Raw genomic sequence first — 21233 nt, 5'->3', positions numbered from 1 at the left:
TGAACATCTCCAGGCAACACATTCCAACGTTCAATTGTTGAGAGGAAAACAAATTATGTACATGTCATTTTAGGTTTGAAGTGGTAACAGATTTAGGTTGCACGAGCTACAGGTATGGAAATGTCTTACAAACAATGTATTTATCTGTGTGGGTTAAGCGTGGAGATTTAATTAAGGTGTGCAGGAATATTAGGCATTCGTTGTGGCGACATGTCAGAGTGGTTAAGGTAAGACTAGTGAGGTTATAAGAAGGTGAAAAATCCCTATCATGGCGACAGTAGATAAAGCGAAGAGCTTTCTTTTGTACAAACTCAATCTTGTTAATACTGCTCTTATGAAAAGGGTTTCGTTCAAACTACAGATGCATATTCAAGGATTGGTTGTATTGATGCATTGTCACCAGATTAGTTTCTTGAGGACGTTTCACTCGGGGTATCAATAATGGAAATGTCATTCGCATGATCGAAGTTTGGAAATGAGGTATACGAAATGTGGGCTTTTTTTACTGGAAGAGATGTACAAAGTGCTCTGTGATCTGCAATACCTGCACTGACTTCGCATTCGAAACCGTAATTATCGAGGCGCAACGTCCTCTGTTCACACATATTGCTCATGGATGATGTTAATGCTCGCCATATATCATGACCGTCATCAATCCTGCCTAGTCATGAGGTTCGTTCATCGAGGGAGCCTCTACAGCTGTCACAGTCGACTGGCTTTAAACAGAAAGTAAAGCAGCCTACCAGAACTGCGGCACTTCTAGATCTAGTCTATCGTTGGCTCAGATAGACTAGATCTAGAAGTGCCTCATTTCTGGTAGGCTGCTTTATTTTCTGTTTAAGGCCAGTCGACTGTGACAGCTGTAGAGGCTCCCTCGATGAGCGAACCTCATGACCAGGCGGGGCTAATGACAGCCATGATATATCGGGAGAATTGAAACCATCCATGAGCAATATGTGTGAAGAGGGTGTTGCGCTCCTGCAAAAATGTATTCAGTTTAGATAAGAGGTCACAGAGTTCACACAGATCATGTTGCATTATTTTCGAGAGCTAGGACAGGGCAATAAAATGTATACTACCTTGCACAAGTTGATGTGCAATATCTTTGCTGTGATTTTTTTCAAGCCATGGGAATCATTGGTCACATTTTAAGTCGTGTGTTCCTCATCAACCACGCTATTGTAATGCTGCGTATTTAACAATTATTTATTGAGTGATCAAAAGTGTTAAGTGCTTTGCTCACATGTTCAGGATCCCTAGTCTTCACAATATACGATGCCCCAATTTCTCGTTCAGAGCTTATTTTTTCCTCCCTCTTCTTAATCTCAGTTCATGCAAATCATGGTACACTGTTTAAGAAGATTCGGACAGGGCAGTGAAGTGTACACTACCTTGCACAAGATGAAGTGCAATATTTTGGCTGTGATTTTTTTCAAGTCATGCGAAGTGATGGTCATGTTTTATGTTTAATTCATGCTTTCCTCATCAACTGTGCTATTCCAATTGTTTATTTAAAGATGATTTATTGTGTCGTGTGTTCAGTGCTTTGTATGATTTATTGTGTCGTGTGTTCAGTGCTTTGTCCATACAAATCATGGTGCACTTCTTCAGAAGGCTTGGACAGTGCAGTGAAGTTTACACTGCGTTGCAGATTGAGGTGCAATATTTTCACCTTCATGAATTACATCTCTAATAATAAATATGATTTGTCAGAATTATCTTGGCTGTTTGTCTTGCTGCAATGTTGCCTAGATGGTTAGTTTTCATGTGTGAAACTCGTCTCATGTTATTCCATTTATTTTTAGTTAGTGCTACTTATTCCAACGAACATGTGCGTGCATTTTTCGTTGTCTTACATAAGGCACACACTTAATATTCAGGACAATCTAAGACATACATGGCCTGCATTTGGCTAATGTCTTGTTTTGGCTAACGTTTTGTCCCACAATAGTTTGATTAGCAGCACTGGACCAATAACTACAAAATGTTCTAATTCCAAATCTAAAACTGTAATAACTCGTATTCCATAAAGTTGCTCATTAGCGAAAGGCATGTTGGAATCGGTTATATTTTCCCTGCAGATCAACACTGCAACACGTGACTATGCAGTCTTGTCTGTGTTAACACACCTGCCAACCTGTGAAGATTAAATCTAATCAATTTCCACGGACACGACACCAATACAAGCAGCATACGGTATTTAGCACTTTTTTTACTACTTTGGTGTTGCAGTTATGAATGCTTCAGTAAACTGTAAACATCAATATAAACTTGCTTAATGTAAACGCCGCTGTTGGGTCCTTTCACCATCACAACAATGCCAAGAGACAGTTCACAGACCAACAGGTGAAACACTTTTGTAAACCAAATTTATTTTGTATTCCCTCTAACGTTCACTCACTTCAGTTCAATTTAGTTTTATTTTCCTTTCAAAGGAAGGTTCCTTGAGTAAGAAACGTTTTTGCAGCTTGACTAGGTCCAGAGAAACACACAGGCAATGCCCAAAGAATAGTCGTATAGCAAAAAGTTAGTCACATGAAAGAACATATATATCAATACACAAAGGTTCTCATGTTATACATTCCTAAGTACACGATAGACGTATGCAAACAACAAAAAGGATATTGCACATATTTCGTAAAGTAACATATCAAGGAAAGTCACATCATTAAAATAAAGCAATGTAAGAACGGCAGACGCGTTACATTTTCAAATTTACAATGTACTGGAGCAGCTCATTCTTTGTAAAGACTATTGTGTGGTTCTACTCGTTCAAAATAAAAGGAATATGCTGTAGTGACTGAAATTTGTAATTGACTCGAAAGTCTGGAAATAACCATGTTTCTTTTTTACAAGTGCACAATTTAATGCTGCTGTGTAAAGTTCAATACGAGAATGGTATAACTGTTCTATTCTTATAGAAAAACAATAGTTGTGCGCCAGCTAAGAAAGGGGGGGGGGGGAAGGATGTTGAGAATACAAGAGAAAATGGCTCGGTGTCGGACTTCTTGCATTGGCTTAAGTCTGCACTGTGCAAGCAATCATGGTGCCATCTATCTGCCACTATTTCTGCACTATTTATCGACAACTTTGTGAGGCAGCTGCAACGTAAAGTCAAATTTCTTGGAGCAGATGGGAAACCAGGACTTTGTTTACTCATCAGGTCAGATCATCTGTGGAAGGTATTGATCGGAGAACTCGAATGCAGCACAGATATGTAAGGATTAGTCGTAATAAATTCCACCTTCGTATGGACACTCCAAGGATCAAGTCGATGCAAAGCATTTTTCGAACACAATGCGAACTTGATGGTCTGTGCGCTACAAGTGGAGACTCTATCACAAAGAAATCTCAGGTTTTGCAGTCCTTTTGGCGACTCGGAGCAGTGGATAGCACTTATCAAAGCAACTGTAACACTTACAAGTCTCTGAAGCAATTCCACGAGATTATCAGTAAATTTAATCTCCGGTATACTGTTGCGCTACCGTGGGAAGAAGAGCGAAATTATTTACTCGGAGACAACCATGATACGGCTCTCTCGCCCAAGTAAGCTGGTTAAAAGGCTATCACGACATGACGGACAGTTACAGCGATTCAACCAGGTCAAAAGGCAATATCCTTTGCTCGGACACATGAAGTTAGTGCCCGAAAAGACTCCTAATGGATGAACTAGCTACGACATGCCTCGTAGATCAGTGATAAGAGAAGAATCACCCTATGAAGCTCAGAGTAGTGTTCGAGGCATCGTTGCATGCACAAGGTCTCCCATCCCTTATTGACTATACGGACGAAGTGGAAAAATCGCAGGCAGAAATATTGCAGGTCCCGATATGCTTTCGCAGGTACCCCATAGCTTTTAATTCGGACATCAAGAAGGCATTTCTGCAAATCGAGATACAGGAGCCTGATTGAGATGCATTCCGCTTTCTTTGGTTTGATACAGTCCCTCGTAGCCCGAGCAATAACTTTGCAGAATAGCATATTACTTGGGTGCCTCGTGGGTGCACATCTAGTCAATTTATGCTAATGGTGACTATCCATCGCTTCGACACCGTTTGTGGTGAAGAGAACACCTTAGCCTCCATCCTGAAGAAAGCTTTTTGTGTTGATCTGCTCAAGGGTGCAGACATTTTAGTAAGTTTAGACATCTACAAGAGGTCGAAGACCATCATGAGAGATGCAGGCATGAACCTCCGCAAGTGGAAACAAATGACAGGAGGTGTTTGATCGCAACAAAGAACAAGTGCAGGGTGCACAAAAAACGTCAGTTTTAGGTATGCACTAGGACACAGCAAATAACCTCTTTGAATTCTCTGCAATTTCTCTATTGGAATACATGAATAAAGCCCAAAGTTACACGGAAAGCACTGTACTAAACACTCCCAGAATCTTCAATTGTGCTGGCATAATCTCCGTGTTTACTGTGACCGCAAAGGTGCCGCTTCAGCGCTTATGGGTCTTAAAGAGCCCATGGGATAAACAAATGCCTGAAGGGATAAAAACCCAATGGAAAGAATGGGGTGCAGATGTCATGCAAATATTTTCTGTGACAATTCCATTACGTGTAAGAGCTGGTCTGAACGTAGAGATGCAGATTGCTGAGCTTCACACCTTCTCTGACACCAGTTTGAAAGCCTAGAGAGCTTACTCTTATTTGAAGGCAGTTGACATCCGTGGCAACACAGTCATGTCGCTCGTAGCAGCCAAATCACAAATAGCACCGATAAAAGCTGTAATGCTGCCTCACTAAGGCCAATAATATCCCAGGAAATGCCTGATAATTCTTCAAATAGTCCTGCTAAGCTAGCCTCACTCGAGAGCGTGCGCGTGTTGAACGTTGCCAGGTTCAGTTTCCATTGGCGGCCTGTCTTGACCCAGAGATTCTTAGCACCCTCTGCCGCGTAGCAGGTCTGACCGCCGCCTTGGTCAGGTGCTCCGCAGCCACTGGGAACTGAGGGCCATGGGTTATTTGTCGGAGTCATGAGGGAGGTAGTGGCCGAGAACTGCACCAGGGAGGCCAATTCCTGTTCTGGTGAGGGAGTGACTTTGATGAAGCTTTATGGGCCTTCCTAGTTTGGTTGCACCTGAACTAGTATAGCCCCACTAGCTCTCGGCGATATATTTTTTTTCTTTCTTGCCGGTGTCAGGCACCACTCCATGCCTGAAAATGTGGTGGACTGGAGTAGGATTCGAACTTATGACCTTCAGATTTGAAGCCGGGTATTCTACCTCTGCTCCACGCCATCAATTTTTGCAACATAATGAGTTGGGCCAATTTGTCAAAATTCGGGTGACAGAGATAATAGCCGCCGCTGGCCTAGAGATGTGGCTGCAAGTGTCTTGCAGCACTATCTCAGGGAAAACATGGGAAAGGCGGGAGATAGAAATTCAAGACGATGAGCTTAAAGTGAGAACAATGTAAAAAAGGAGCCAATGTTTTGACTCAGTGTAGTTGTCTTTTTCAAGGCGACATATGCTCTCCCCGGCACATTATATATAGGTACAGTTCTTCTAAAAGGGAGAGAGAGTAAGGCTGGTAGATGAGGCAACGACCGAGGGTGTGTTAGCGGCGAGGGTGTAGAATTGAAAAGGAAGGTGGGCTACTGAATGTCGGTGGAGGAAAGTGAGGTATCACTGTGTGTCAGCCAGTTGACATGTCGCTGACAGAGAGAATAAAAGTAGCGGCAGAAGGTGGTGCTTGTGAGAAATAAATGATATCAATGAAAGAACAAAAGGAATGAATGCCGTGAATAAAATTGTCTAACACTGCAACTTCCCCGCGTCCCTTTACTTTCATTCTTTTATTTATATATTTATTACGTTGGAATATTGACGTTTATATTCACAGCATTCATTCCTTTCGTTCTTTTATTTATATATTTAATCAGTTTTTTCCCACAAGCACTATTTTCTGCCACTACTACCGGCTGACACATGGCGCTACCTCACCATACTCCAGCGATGTTCAGTAGCGCATTATCTTTCTATTCAATTCTACACCCTCGCCACTAACACATCCTCAGCCATTGCCTCGCCCACCCACCTTACCCTCGCTCCCTATACATACTGTGCCGAGGAGAGCATATGTTGCCTTGAAAAAGTCCACCGAGTCAAAACATTGGCTCCTGCTTTTACCTTGTTCTCGTTTTAAGCACTACCTCAGGCGACTTACTGGAGAGGTACCAGATATTCTCTGAAGGAGGGTGGTTCGATGTCAAAGTATGCAGACACTTGACTGCCATACATGCAAGTACGGCAGTTAGACAACAGTGTTGCAACTTTATACATTCGCCCCACCCTCTGGCGCGTCATTTTTTGATTTTTATGAAAATCAACAAACGCAAAGTCTGCTGCTACTTTGCCGAACCCCCACTCTACGGCTTGCCGCACTGTGCTCATGCGCTTATTAAATAAAACCTCGTGGGGCTTCAAAGATGCACCTCCAAAAGGCTTAAGGAGAAGGGGCCGGAGTGGGTAGGCTGGGTCACCATAAATCACGTATTTGTGGCCTTGGTTGACTTTTTCCAGGTTGCGGTAGAGGGCCGTCATCTTCAGAATTCCTGAAACAAAGTTACACCTCTTGTGAGATTCTAAGAAACAGAGATTCATGCAAACACACTTGTTTTCCACAAACAGAAGCACTGCGTGAGCTAAAAAAGGTTAAGGGAAATTAGGATATGCATTCTCATCATTACGCATGCAAGGTGCCGGCAGCTTTGAAACGGATGAGCAGAGAGCCTCTGTTTCAAAAGAATTTGTTTGTGAAAAAGATAACCTTGCGCTCCTCTTGTGAACTTCATGCGTCACGCACGACTGCAAAATTTGGCAGAGATGCTGCCAGCAGCACATGCTATGTGTTTTTTTTTTTCACAACGCTCGAGGAGTGGTTTAGGATCCCTTTAAATCTTGGTCAAAGTAAAGCAGGGGAATCGAACAACACAAACATGTATAGTTTGATATTTGGTGTAAGTGGTTTTGTAAGTCAGAAATGGTTCTGCAAATACGGAACACGTCAGGGTGGGACATGCATAAGCAGCTTGGTAGCAATTATAACATTGAATATTACTATAATAATTAGGTACACGAGTTACTGAACGTAATCGTCATGGTGCTTTAGAGGAGACTAGAGGCAACTTCACGCACCAGCATCATGGCGCCGACCATGAAATGGTCCATCCAATTGGCAAATAATGCCGTTGGGACACATCACAGCTTGAAACTTTTGAACGTGATGGCGTTTGTGTCCGGAGAAATGGTCCTGCTGCCCAATTGAAGGCCTGCAAATTCTTCGTGCTGTGCCATCAATGAAGGCCCAGCAGTTTTCCAGTGGAGCACCTCTCCTGTGAACGGCCTGATAAAGAAAGAAAAAGAAACAGAGGTAAACAGCGATCTATAGCAAGAAACTCAAATGTATTAGGAAAAAGGTCATATTGGGATTAGGCCACGCTGTAAGATGTACTCTTTAGGTGTGGACGTCGTGCCTTGCAGGAAGAACTGATAATCTCCGCTATTTCGAAATGGTGCCACGAGATGCCTCTCTGACTATGCGTCACATTAGAAGCAGCAATGTTTGTATAGTAAAAATGTCCGCTGTTGTGGCGTCATTTTGTGCATGCTCTTGTGTGCAACGACCAAATTTAAAAGCATCATTTAAAAAGCATCCTATCCCATGTGCTATGGGAATCAGTTTAACCCTTTGAAACACTATGTACACAATTGTGTGCACCAAGATGTGCATCAAAAGAAAAAGCACTGATGAATGTAATGGTATTTAAAATATCTCGCATATACCTTGAAACACTTGTAATTGGAATTGTGCTGCAATTTTGGAGAACATGTGCAAAATGTTTTAGTAAAATGAGTGGTAAGGTAGATGGGTGTTTTTGCAGTTGTTATATGTAGCGAGCTCACTTCTTTTTCATTGTTTTTCACAATGCTAGCACTAGGCACAATTTTCAAGCAGCTGGATAAGTGCTTTTCAAGCCTTCAATACACGAAATAGTTGATGTTCCTGTAGTGAGTTTTTGCGTGGAGCCCCCAGTCTGTACTCTCGACAAAACTCACTAAAGAATTGAAAAATCTTAATCTTTTCTGCTGCTGTACACTTTCTATGATTCCGAAGATGCAAGAAATGTGGTGAGAGTAAGTTTCCAATCAACAGGATAAAGTGGCGTGAGAAAGGGTTAAGCAAAGCTTCCTTTGACACTGGCACTGGTTGACCATTCATTAGCGCCGATGTTTTACGTTCAGACTTTTGTCAAGTATGACACTGTTGAAATGATATTAAACATTATGTTTGGTGCAAATCTTGCATTTGTCTATGCAGTACACAGAATGCAGTGAGATATGCTATCTTGTGGTTTGTCCTGCGCAATTTGTATCCAGTGAGTTCTGCACTGTCACCCCCTCACCCAGCACACTGCATCGTGGCACAACTATTTATGTGCTGGATTGCACCTTGCCTAGTGTCACCTTGATCTCATGATCTGGGTGTGGGCAAGGGCGTGAGTAATGGAAAAGTATGGAACATACTGTGTAGCAGCGTTACAAACCTCCTGTGAAAACAATGATCAGTACCACCACTAGCTCTGAATGCAGGTAAATGTGTGTTCAAGAAATTGCACCAATGCCTCTTTGATAAAGTGTGGCGGTCAGAAGATTTTGGCTTTTCTCACATAAATTATTCTTGTCATCCATCAAGTTAGCAACGCCCAGTGGCGCATCTTAAGGTTAATGCTCTCACTTTCTGATGAAACTGTTTCCCATGTCAAATTCTGAAATGCCACAAAGCTTGGTTTGAAGCATTCACACATTTGTAGTGTCCATTTGGAAACTGCCATGAGTAAAGAGCACTAAGGCTGTTCATTCATTGCATTACTACATAGTTGAAAGTGAGGACGACAATGATCTCATGGTGTGCCCGTTCGCGCCATACTATTACACGTGTGTTTACAACGGTGACAGAACAAGAGCAAGACACACATTATTCATCTGTAGGAGTCTCATACGGCTGCTTAAATTGGTTAAAACCTGTATGGAGAAAAAAGCTGCAGTGCAATGCACTTTGCAATGTATTACAGCGAAATTTAAAACAAGACTTTCCTTTAGATTCACAAACTACCAGGTTCCCTTGTTGAGAAACAACATAGCAAACCTTATGATGCTGTAATCCTAGTTCTGTATGGCATATGGAGACGTCGCATTGTGCATTGGCACGACGATGTCGACGCGCGATCTATGCAGGCATACTTCTACGCGTCGACAGCGCATTAATCAAGCCCTATAGCATTCAGCCATATGCTTCTGAGTTTTTTGCTTCGAGAAGCTAGCAGGCTACATTTCCCAATGTTGTTGATTTGTGCGCTGTGTTGTCTATTTTCAGTACATTCAATAATTTAAAAAATTTTAACAATGCGTCTGTGACTTCATCAGCTGTGCATTCCGCTGACTCATCCCCCCCCCCCCTTTACTGAAGATATCATAAACGGCGCGTGCTTCCTGGCATGGCCTTTGCCCCTCTAGCCTGCTGCTCATGTGTACATTCTGCACGCTCTCAGCTATCCCCACGGGAAAATCGAAGGAAGAGCAAAAGTAGGTTAGCTTAAATGGGAAAAAAAGAAGTACAAACAAAGGTAGGTTGTGGGATGGGGAGGGATCAATGTTTTACACTTCTGGTGAAAGCGTGCTCTTACCTGGGAAAACAGCTCCAGGTTTTGCACGTTGAGCCACCTGTGCTCCGTGAGGTCCGCAAGGAGGTGTCCAAAGTTGTACTCAATATGTGATAATACTTTGGACACCACGCTCGATATCACCGAAGTGTGGCGGCTAAAGAAGACCTCCAGATCACACAGGCGGTTCGGACAGGCGAGACGCCGCAGCGTCATGCACAGCGCCTCGCGGCCTGGAATTCGAACTCGCTGGGCACTCTCAACCTCTTCTGGAATAAGCAGGCCGGTCATCAGATCGTCCAGGTCCGATTTCTGGAACCTGAACGACCGGTAGAACGCCGTGCTGTCCATGGAATCTAAATTAAGCAGCCCGTGCCTCCGAAGATCCCGCCGTGGTTCCATGGGGAGCAAGTGCATATCTTCAATTTCGTCCCAGTGAAGAGATCGCAGCAGCAGTTCGTCATGAAGCACGCTGTACGCCATTGTTTACGCACACAGACAAAAATAGGCACACAATTCGACGACGAATCAGCGAGATTGCTTGCTTCTTGCCTAGCGAGGTCACAACAAAGGAGCATTCAGAGAGTAGAGATCAGGCTTGTCTTGACAAGGCTTGATGTCGGCTACTTCGGGGCGTAGCAAAACCAAGAAAAATGTTTATTGCTTCGTTCAAATAATAATGGAAGCCAAATAAAACAAGCAAATCACGTACTTTATATATATATATATATATATATATATATATTAAATAGCTTGGTATGCTACTGAGTTTCAGTTATCTGCAGTAAATTCGAGCTTAGAACGCCCCAACGCAACGCGGCCGTTGGGGCGTGCGGGCGTACGGAGAGCGGCGCTAAAACCCGTTTGCGCGTTTCATCCGGCAACCGGGTAAACGCTCACCGGGAATCCGGTAACACGCTCACGGGGCGGCTTACCGGACAGGCTAAATTTCTCTAGTGTTTAATCAACATTTCGCACCAATTTCAGGAGCAACCTCAATGGTGCCAGCTGTCCACCCCGGGAAAAAGATCATATCAGCTTCTGTGTTCTTACCTCCGATAACGTTTGACGTGCTTGCAAGAATATATAGTTGCTGGGTTTAGGCGACATACCCCAGCTGGTATAGACGGTATATGACTCCGCCTTTGCCCCAGCAAAGGTTCGGCGTGCTGTCCGGTATCCTCCTTGCCATACTAAATCGATTCCTAGCGACCGCCACACTGCCGACGTAATTAAAAACTGCATTGTAACGCCATTACTTAAAGGAGGAAAGAATGGTAGTGTGGACCCTTAGCGACCTATTTTGATCTTGCCTATCGAGTCACAAATAATAGAAAAACTTCTCTTAGAAACCATGACTTCATTTCTAGATAAGTTTTCCGTTATATCAAGCCGCTGTTTGGTTTTGTTGCAGAACGGGACACCATTGGCTCTGCTCGAGGAATTTTCAGACGAATTAAACGCAGCTTTAGAACAAAACATGTTTGCATGTGCATTGTTTCTCGACACTTCTAAAGCGTTCGATACTGAGAATCACGAACTCGTGCTTGAAAAACTATACCTGCTCGGTTTCAGGGGGCCATTTTAATAGTTCCTAAAAATTATTTGTACGGCCACTCGCAGGTGATAGCTTTGGACAACCAGTTATTGATCAATAACAAATTGCCCTTAAAAGCTGGAGTGCCTCGGGGCTCTATTTTGTCTCATCTTTTTAATAAATTTATAAATCACTTCTCGTCAGCATTTCAAAGCATTTGACAGTTGAGTATGCAGATGATACTGTCCTTTTAACAAAGCATGTTTCTTACTCAAAAGCCATTGCGTTACTTCAAGAGAGTGTGCACGATGCAATAGCCTGGTTTGCTAACAACTGTTGGTCACTAAACAAGAAAAAAACAATAGCGTTGTGTTTTAGAAATCCCCTTAAAACAACTGTTATCAGTTTACCACTGTTTCTACACTGGCCTAATTGCCAATCGTGTCAGTGTGTCCCCGTAGATTATGGAAACTTTATTAAATACCTTGGTGTTTTCTTTGACAGTGACCTCTCATGGAATGATCATATGAAATATATTTGCCGTAGGGTCAGAAGTATTTAATCGCTACTTTTTAACAATAAATCCATTGTGCCGATGCCTGTAAAAATCACTATCGCGCATGCCTTAGCATACAGTGTATTACGCTATCGCAGTACGTTGTTCGGTTTTTGCTCTTCTCGATGGCAGCGTCGAATTGACAGGATTCTAAAAAAATCCATTAAAATCTATATTGCATAACTCCTCGGCTGACAATGTGAACTTGTTTATACATCTGGGCCTTCCGTCATTTAAAACACTGTTTACTCAAGCGGTTGGGGTAAGATATTTCAGGAACCGCGACTTGAAACAGGAATATATTGCTCCCCGTGCCCTACGGAAAACATGGCGCTTTATAGTACCCTACGGCAACACAAAATTTGGTAAAGCTAGCAGGTATGCTTATGTCCCAAGAATATTCAATGACCGACCTGATCATATTTTTACTGCAACCACAAAACGAAACTTTAAAGAATTGTTGAAGACAATATAATCTATGTTTCATACTAAATATTGTTGTCTTTTCTTGTTATATTGTTTTTTGTCTTTCTGTGTCACTGATTTCAGAGAGTTTCTGTGTTATTTAAACTTCATTTTGTTGTTGTTATGAGCTTCACCAGTTTTTATTGCTGTACATGTTGCCATATCGTTTCTGTTTGCCGACGTGCCGGGCCAAGTCACGCAAGCCATTTCCTTGGCTTTGAAGGGGCTGCCTTTTGATGTACGAATATTGTAAGGTGGCAATAATAATAATAATTATTGTTATTTTGGTTGCATTCACAACAATAACAGATAAGAAGATCAGAGCTAGCTGGCTTAGTGCCACCAGGAGGGATACAACGCCTGCCGGTTCTACAAGAGAAAGAATTTGTCGCAGTTTCACCCGAAAGGTGAAGCACCAGTTGCGATAGCAAATTAGTAGAGAGCTATACGGAGTAAGGATAGGAGTTTTATCAGCTGTATAAACTTGGACATGCAGCAGCACCAGCAACGTGCAGGACTGTTGTCGACGCCGTCGGCGTTTTGCGCGCGTTCGCACCGAGCCCGCGCGGCGTTTTTATATAAATACGTATTTGCTGCCGTAGCTAAACGTCGCCTCCACTCCCTCCCTTCCGTCCCCCCACAGCCTGTCGCTCGACGGAAAAAGTTGCGCTTGCTCTCTATATGTGGAAAGGACGAAAGAGACGCTTAATTCTGCAGCCCTTCAGGGAGCACGGCGCAGAACGCGCGTTTGGTCTCCGACGTGCGTTCGCTCCCCGTGAAAGCGCGCGTCCCTCGCGCCCTTTCACTCGCACATACAGCGTCCGGAGCTCGGCGACGATTTCCTCGCCATTGACGTCATAAGGAACCTCACGGCGACGGCGACGACGACGGCGATGCCAATGGCAGAAATCTGCTTTGAAGTGTCCATATAATTGCTATCGCCATAAAAGTACACGAAAAGAATACTGAATAAGAAACAGGAGAAAACATAAAAATGAGGGCGCAGGGAGCAAAAAACGTGTATGTGCGTCACACACTCATCGGCCGCACTTAACATCGGGCAAATGGTCCACAAATTAGCACCAAATTGGAGCAATATAGTAGGTTATAACCTAGAGTATATAGACTTGTCGTCTTCAAAAATGCTAGAATAGTTCTGTGCGCTTGATCACGCTTGGACACATGACCAATGGGAGATTTGATGTATGCGTTACGAGAATACAACCAACTTAGTATTGTTCAGTTTCATTTTGAGCAACTCAGAGTATTTTTACTGTGAGCTTAGGTAATTAATTCACAATGAGTAATTTGCCAAATTTTATATTATCATTTTTAACACAATTGAGAAGTTGTAGCGTCCCAATCGACCAACATCCAAATAATTTCTTTTCGTGGTTACCAGCTGCTGTGGTTTTAATTTTTCCAGGGTGCAAAGACATTGCGCGAGATTTGAAAAAAATACAATTTGGCTAAGCACTTGCGCGCAGGGCTATCAGTGCCTTCAAGCATATTACGAACAAATAATCAATGTTGCACGTAGACGGAAGGCATGAATAGGCCGTGGAAAAATATTATATACTATGGCCGCACCCGTCGTCTCCGATACATCGCCATCCGCCGCCAAAACCCCATTGCCCTTTAAGCTATATGTCAACGGCATGAACACTGACGGAGCTTCAAGAATTGTCATGGGATAGTCATGTATATCCAGTGGCTCTATTTGCTCCATTTTTTTATTGCGATAGCAATTATATGGACACTCCAAGGCGGATTTCTGCCGTCGGCGTCGCCATCGCCGTCGCCGTGAGGTTCCGTATGACGTCAACGGCGATGAAATCATTGCCCCGCTTCGGACGCTGTATGTGCGAGTGAAAGGGCGCGAGGGACGCGCGCTCTCACGGGGAGCGAACGCACGTCAGAAAGCCAACGCGCGTTCTGCGCCGTGTTCCCTCAAGGGCTGCAGAATTAAGCGTCTCTTTCCTCCTTTACAATCACCATATATAGAAAGCAAACGCGCCTTCTTCTATCGAGCGAAAGGCCGGGGGTGGGGGGCGGGAGGGTGGGGAGGCGACGTTTAGCTGCGGCAGCAAATGCGTATTTATATAAACATGTTGCGAGGCAAAAAGGTGGGTAAGATTTCCGACACTGCTCGACGAGCGTCCCATTCTGATCTCGTCGAAAACCTCCGAGCCGCCCCCAGAGGCACCGGCAACAGTCACCAACGCCGCGCGCGTTCGGTGCGAACGCGGGCAAAACACCGACAGGGTCGACGACAGTTCTGTGCGTTGCTGCTGCATGTCCAAGTTTATACAGCTGATAAAACCACTATCCTTACTCCGTATAGCTTTCTACTAATTTGCTATCGCAATTGATGCTTCGCCTTTAGGGCGAAACTGCGATATTTTTTTAACATACAAGATATCTACGTAGAAGTGGAAGCCAAGACATTATATTCGTTCCAAGTTGTTCATGGCCTGTTGAGGTCTTCAATCTGCGTGCAGCATCAAACATGCGTTGGTGACATGTTTTAGGTCACTACAGTCAATGTGCGCAAGAACTTAGTCATGTATTATTTGTTCCAGCCTTGCGCGTTTTCCTTGCAGCCCGGAAAATTTCAATCTATAGCCACTACCATCACGGAAATTATTTTCTTCTCTGTCAATAGGTTCTACGCCTTCTACATTGATGGTTTTTCGTTTAAAGCTATATATTACAAGTTTTTATTGCGATAGCAATTATATGGACACTCCGAAGCCGATTTCTGCCGTCGGCGTCGCCGTCGCCGTCGCCGTGAGGTTCCGTATGACGTCAATGGAGATGAAATCGTCGCCGCGCGCCGCCGAACGCTGTATGTGCGAGTGAAAGGGCGCGAGGGACGCGCGCTTTCACGGGGAATGAACGCACGGCGGAGAACAAACGCGCGTTCTGTGCCGTGCTCCCTTAAGGGCTGCAGAAGTAGGCGTCTCTTTCCTCCTTTACAATCACCATATATGTAGAGCAAACGCGCCTTCTTCTGACGCACGAAAGGCCGTGGGGGGAGGCAACGTTTAGCTGCGGCACCAAGTGCCTATTTATATCAGATGCTCCGGCAACAGTCACCAACGCCGCACGCATTTTGTGCGAACGCGGGCAAAACGCCGACGGCGTCGACAACAGTTCTGCGTGTTGCCGGTGCTGCTGCATGTCCAAGTTTATACAGCTGATAAAGCTACGATCATTACTCCGTATAGCTCTCTACAAATTTGCTATCGCAATTGATGCTTCGCCTTTCAGGTGAAACTGCGACAACTTTTTTAATACATTGTTACCTAAGCTTATAGTAAAAAGAGTTAGCCCAAACACCATGTAGCACAAACATCTGCTGCCTTGATTTTATCGTCCAAATTGACTATGGCATCGCCGTGCTTATCTTTCACTGCATGCACCTTGTTCTTTCGTATTGCATGTTTCCTTCCTACTGACTTTATGCTGCCCAATTTCATTGGGATAGCAATTATATGGACACTCCAAGCGAATTTCTTCCATCGGCGTCGGCGTCGCCGTCGCCGTGAGGTTCCGTATGAAGTCTATGGGCGATAAAATCGTCGCCGCGCGCCGCATGCTGTAGTGAAAGCGCACGAGCGACGCGCGCTTTCACGGAGAGGGAATGCACGACGGAGCGCAAACGCTCCGGAGCGCAAAGGACCGCAAAAGTACATGAATGAAATTTTCAGTCCTAAATGGAAATCCCTTGTGCTCTAACTTATCCAAAATTTAGCTTTCTTGAGCGCGTAGTTGCTGGGTAATTTACAACAGAAGTTGCAATATTTGGCAGACTTCAAAAGCAAATTATTCAAAACGTAAAAAATTAACAATAGACAGTTTTAGTATTGCGGAAATGGCACCACGTCAACGCAATAAAATAGCGGGGTCAGACTGCGCGTAGTCAGAACGCTAATTCAGTTTTGCGGGTAGCGTGTGTCCGCTATTTTTCAAATATAGCGGAGACGCTAAACGCTCACTAAGTTTTTAGCGTTGCAAACATGGTGGCACCCTCGGCCCGAGGGCTTGACATGCAGGCTCGTTTCAAGGCTTGGCGTGGATCCACACGGCTAGTTTGGTTGTCGAGCTGCTCAGTTTGCTGCTTTGACTACTCGCAGCTAGATGGTTTTGCGCTTAGCGGCGCATCGTTGTCTTACGCTATACTAAAACTCTATCGAACAGCGTTCAGCAAAGATTTAGCGTGCGTAACACGCTAACGCAAGCATTTTCCGCAATACTAAAGGTCTCTACTATTTTTCTGCGTCGAGGCAATAGATAAATATGTGCTAAAGCTACAGAGCAAGCCGCAATGCCGTAAATTCGGTAGTTTCTTCTAAATATGGGCACAACTGAGCCACAGTTTGAAAAAACCATGTATGTCATGCTTGTTTTGGAATATTTATTTCTAAAAAACATTAATAATTTTTTTATATTATATATAGTGTGAATCTACAATAATTAAGCGTATTTATAGTATATACGACAACTTTATATCCTAAACAGAAGAGCCGCCACGGTTGCTCCAAAAGTACTGAAAACAAGGGGCTCATGCTGCCGGACTGGGACCACCACCTTAACCAGCGAAGCTGAAACTTGCGGCCCCGGTGTTTAGCAGTGGGTTGATCCCGATGGTGTATTGAAGCGTTTCTCAATTAGGGGTAACATGCTTGTGTTTCTAGTGGAACGCAAGTGCCAATGGCGGGCCGATGCTGCTAATCACGATGCCGAGCTAACTCGAGATATCGAACGCATGCGACAACGGCGAGCCGATGAAGCGGCGTTGCGGGCAGAGCAGCGTCAACGTGGCAATGGCGGGAACGCGTGTGTTCGCCGAGGCCAACGCCCGTTTTCGGCGGGAGTTTTTCGCGCGGCACTTTGGCTTCGGCGGCGACGGAACGTCCACGTTGAAATTGCGAAGTGGAACGCAAGCGCCAATGGCGGGCGGATGCTGCTGTAAAAACGACGCCGCGCTAACTCGAGATATCGAACGCATGTGACAACCGCGAGCCCAGGAGCCAGCTTTGCGGGCAGAGCAGGTACGACGCAGAGAACGACGTCACTATGTACGGCGCTGCCAATGGTGCACGCGCTTGGGTGTGACGTAGAGAACGACGTAACTGATGGCGCAGCCAATGGAGACATTTAGCGAAACATGAGATGAGCGGTTTTTCGTTTCGCCTACCCATATACAGCTGTCGCTTGTAAAAAAACACCGCATATCCACGGGGTGAATGATGATGAGTGGGCGAAGCTCCGGAGGGAATCATCGGTAAACCGTGAATCTTCCGTGTAGTTCGCCCAGTCTCGCCGCACTAAATCGAACGATTGACTTCCACAAATGACACGTGCCATATGTGACGTCATTCCTATTTTATAACAGCGCCCTTCATTATAATTGCACCATCTTCCGCTTAAGGGGACGCTAGCACAAACGCGTTAGAAACGTGCAGTACTCTCTAGTAAGGGGGAGAGGCCACAGCGTCTTACGCAGCCGTTTACACATGCCGGAACGTGCACCGCGTTTGCCGACGCCACCACACGACTGCTGAGAGAGTATAACCCCCGTATTCATAAACGCTCCTCGACTTGAACTTGACTTGCCACCGCCTTCAACGCATTTCGAACGCGCTGCCCAAGTCGGTGGCAAGTCAAGCTCAAGTCGAGGAGCGTTTATGAATACGGGGGTAAGGTGGAGAGGCCACAGCGTCTTACACCAGCTTCTTACACGGGCAGTAACGCGCTAGCACAAACGCGTTAGAAACGCGCGCTCTTTCGTTAATGTTGGGTATTTATTGTCGTCGTGGTGCGTGTGTCCATGTGCGCTTCGTGGCGTAGTGGTTAGCGCCGCGCGATCGGAAGCGAGGGGTCCCTGGTTCGATTCCGCGCTACGGACACAACTTTCGGAATTTCTTTTTCATAAAAGTAGACGTGGCTACCTACTACTACGACGACGACTACTACTACTACTACAGAGGAGGGACAGACCCACACCCTAAGGAGCTTCGCCCCTAAAAATCCTTGCCTGAATAGTGCTAGCGGACTTACAGGCTGCGCCAATACGGGGAGTTAATACTGACAGCTAGGAAAGTGTTGAGCAGAAGTTATCAAACCCCGTGCGGTAAATCGCGCGGGAACTGGTGCGCCTCTGCGCAAAAGCCGCGACTCTCCAGCAACAGAATCGTCCAGAAGAGTGCGTCGGTCACTCATCCTCGAGATTTCAAAGTACTTTTATGCGTTATACAGTCGACCAGAATCGAGTACTCGATAATTTTTAATAGTGTATTCTGGAATCGATCACGATCTAAATAGCAAATACCATTCGATGAGACGCATGTTTCTACTTCATTTCACCTGCTGGCACGTTGAAGGAGATTGCCAGAGCAGCCATGGAGCTGATTACATTGGCCTTTACTTCCCGGTCTCCTCGATTCAGTCCGAGTACATAGGTAATATCCTTCCGGTAACATTGTTGTTCATGTTAGCGTCCAACCATTGCCGCGATTCGTTCTCTCTAAAAACTCATTGGTCTACCTGGAGCTGGTTCCATCTAGAATGTACTGGAATTGACATCATCATCAGCCTATATTTATGTCCCCTGCAGGACGAAGGCCTCTCCCTGTGATCTCCAATTACTCCTGTCTTGCGCTAGCTGATTCCAACTTGCGCCTGCAAGTGTCCCAATTTCATTACCCCACCTAGTTTTCTTCCGTCCACGACTGCGCTTCTCTTCTCTTGGTATCCATTCTGTAACTCTAATGGTCCACTGGTTATCCATCCTACGCATTACATGGCTTGCCCAGCTCCATTTTTCCTCTCCATGTCGACTAGAATATCGGCTTTCCCCGTTCACTCTCTGATCCACACCGCTCTCTTCCTATCTCCTAACGTTAGACCTAACATTTTTCGTTCCAACGCTCTTTGTGCGGTCCTTAGCTTCTTGTCGAGCTTCTCTGTCAACCTCCAAGTTTGTGCCGCATATGTTAGCACCGGTAGAATGCAATGATTGTACACTTTTCTTTTCAACAATAGTGGTAGCCTCCCAGTCAGGATTTGGCAAAGCCTGCCATATGCACTCCAACCCAATTTTGATGATGATGTATGGTGTTTAATGGGGCAATGGCCAAGCATGGCCAAAGTGCGCCAGGCCAGTGTTCATGAGTTGGCGATTGTCATATGTAAGAGGCCGCCTGCGGCGCGAAAAAGAAGAGCACGTGAAGCACAGTGTTCGGAACGGCACGAGCTCTCGAGGCGCGTGAGCCGAGGCGTAATCGAAGGATGAACGGCGCTGTCCGTCGATTATCGACGTGGCTCCGGGCCTGGAAGGTCGCATCGCCAGCTACGCTCTGGCGACGGCAGGCTTGGGAGTCTGGCTGAGTCCGTGACGTTGGCCGTCCAAGGTGTGGCCGTCGACCTCGGCAAGTTCGAGCGAGGCTCCTGGACTGGCTGCAGCCTCTCACGGCAGGACCGGACACCCCAGAGAGGATCCCTCTTCCGCGGCAGACCGGCACGTTCGATTCTCCTCGAGACGCCACGTCGGCACTCATGAAGAAGTTGCGACGCATCCCGACGCTAGGCCTATCCAGGTGGGCCTAAGCAACGCCGAGCACCGTCACTGAAGAATTACTGACGAGCTCATCACCGACGAAGTACCGACGAGATCACCACCGATAAAAGAGACGACGTGACGACTACAAGGCGACTACATCATCAACGAGAGCACCAACTGCTGGGGCAAAAGAGCCGACAAGCCGGAACTTACGTGCAACGATGGGTGCAACAAGGTGACCCTTTCTAGCGTTTCAGGCGTGCGTTTCAGCGAGATAGGACAGGGTTGCCTGAATTTGAAGGATTAGCCGCCACAGACAAGCGTAGGCGCAAAGTAGAATTTGTTTAGTGCATGAAGCTTTAATTTGTACTTGTATTTGTTCGCTATGTTTTAGTGTGCTTGGTTTTTAGTTTCAGGTTTTTGGTTCTGAGTTTGTGTGCTATTAAAAATCTGTTTGCTGTGTCGACATGCGCCTGCCTTCTCCATCTCTATTAACATCCGCACGCCTCCGACATCGGGGACAAAAACATCACAATTGGCGAGCCTGCCAGGATCCTTTCCAGGATCCTTTCCAGGATTCTATCTTAGCCCAGTCACCGATACTCGGGAGTTGCAAATATGGAGTGGGAGCGTTTGGCGGCAATAGCAAAGGATTTAAACCTGTCAAAGGACGACACAATGACATTTTTCGAGTACACTCGACAAGAGAAAGAGAAGGAGCACGAACGAGAGCGCTAGAAGCACGAACGAGCACGCGAGGAACATGAACGAGTGCGCGAACAGCACAAAAGTTAAAAAGAAATTGTGGAGTTAAAGCTAAGGCTAGCGGAGATGGGTGCGGGTTCTCGCGACGGCACGAGTTCACCCGGATCGGCGTCATCTAACTCAGCTTCTTCCAGACCAAAGCGGATTTGCCCTAGAAAATTAATGGCACCTTTTGACGAGCGAAGAGACGACTTGGATGCGTATTTGCATCGGTTCGAGAGAATAGCAGTCGGGCAAGGCTGGGAGAAGAGCGAGTGGGCTAACACCTTAAGCCTATGTTTAGTGGGTGAAGCGTTGAGTGTATATGGGCGTATGTCAGCTGAAGAATCTCTAGACTACGACAAGGTGAAGAAGACTTTGTTACAGAGATTTAGGTTGACGGCAGAAGGGTTTCGGGAGAAGTTTCGGTCGTGTAAGCTTGAAGACTCTGAGACAGGCAAACAGTTCGCGTGTCGACTAATTACTTTGAGAGGTGGATAGAGTTGTCAGAGACTGACAAAACATATAAAGCAGTTCGTGACAAAGTCGTAGGTGAACAATTTCTGGCCAGGTGTAGTAACAGCTTGGCAATATTCCTCAAAGAAAGAAAGTTACAAATGGTAAAGCAGATGGCCGAACAAGTAGAACAGTTCGTAGAGGCACAAGGATTGAAGAATTTGGGAAAGAGTGATAAAG

Source organism: Dermacentor silvarum, chromosome 1, assembly GCF_013339745.2.
Source record: "Dermacentor silvarum isolate Dsil-2018 chromosome 1, BIME_Dsil_1.4, whole genome shotgun sequence".
NCBI lineage: Eukaryota > Metazoa > Arthropoda > Arachnida > Ixodida > Ixodidae > Dermacentor > Dermacentor silvarum.
The sequence above is the reverse complement of the archived record's forward strand: the minus strand, read 5'-3'. Positions refer to the sequence as shown.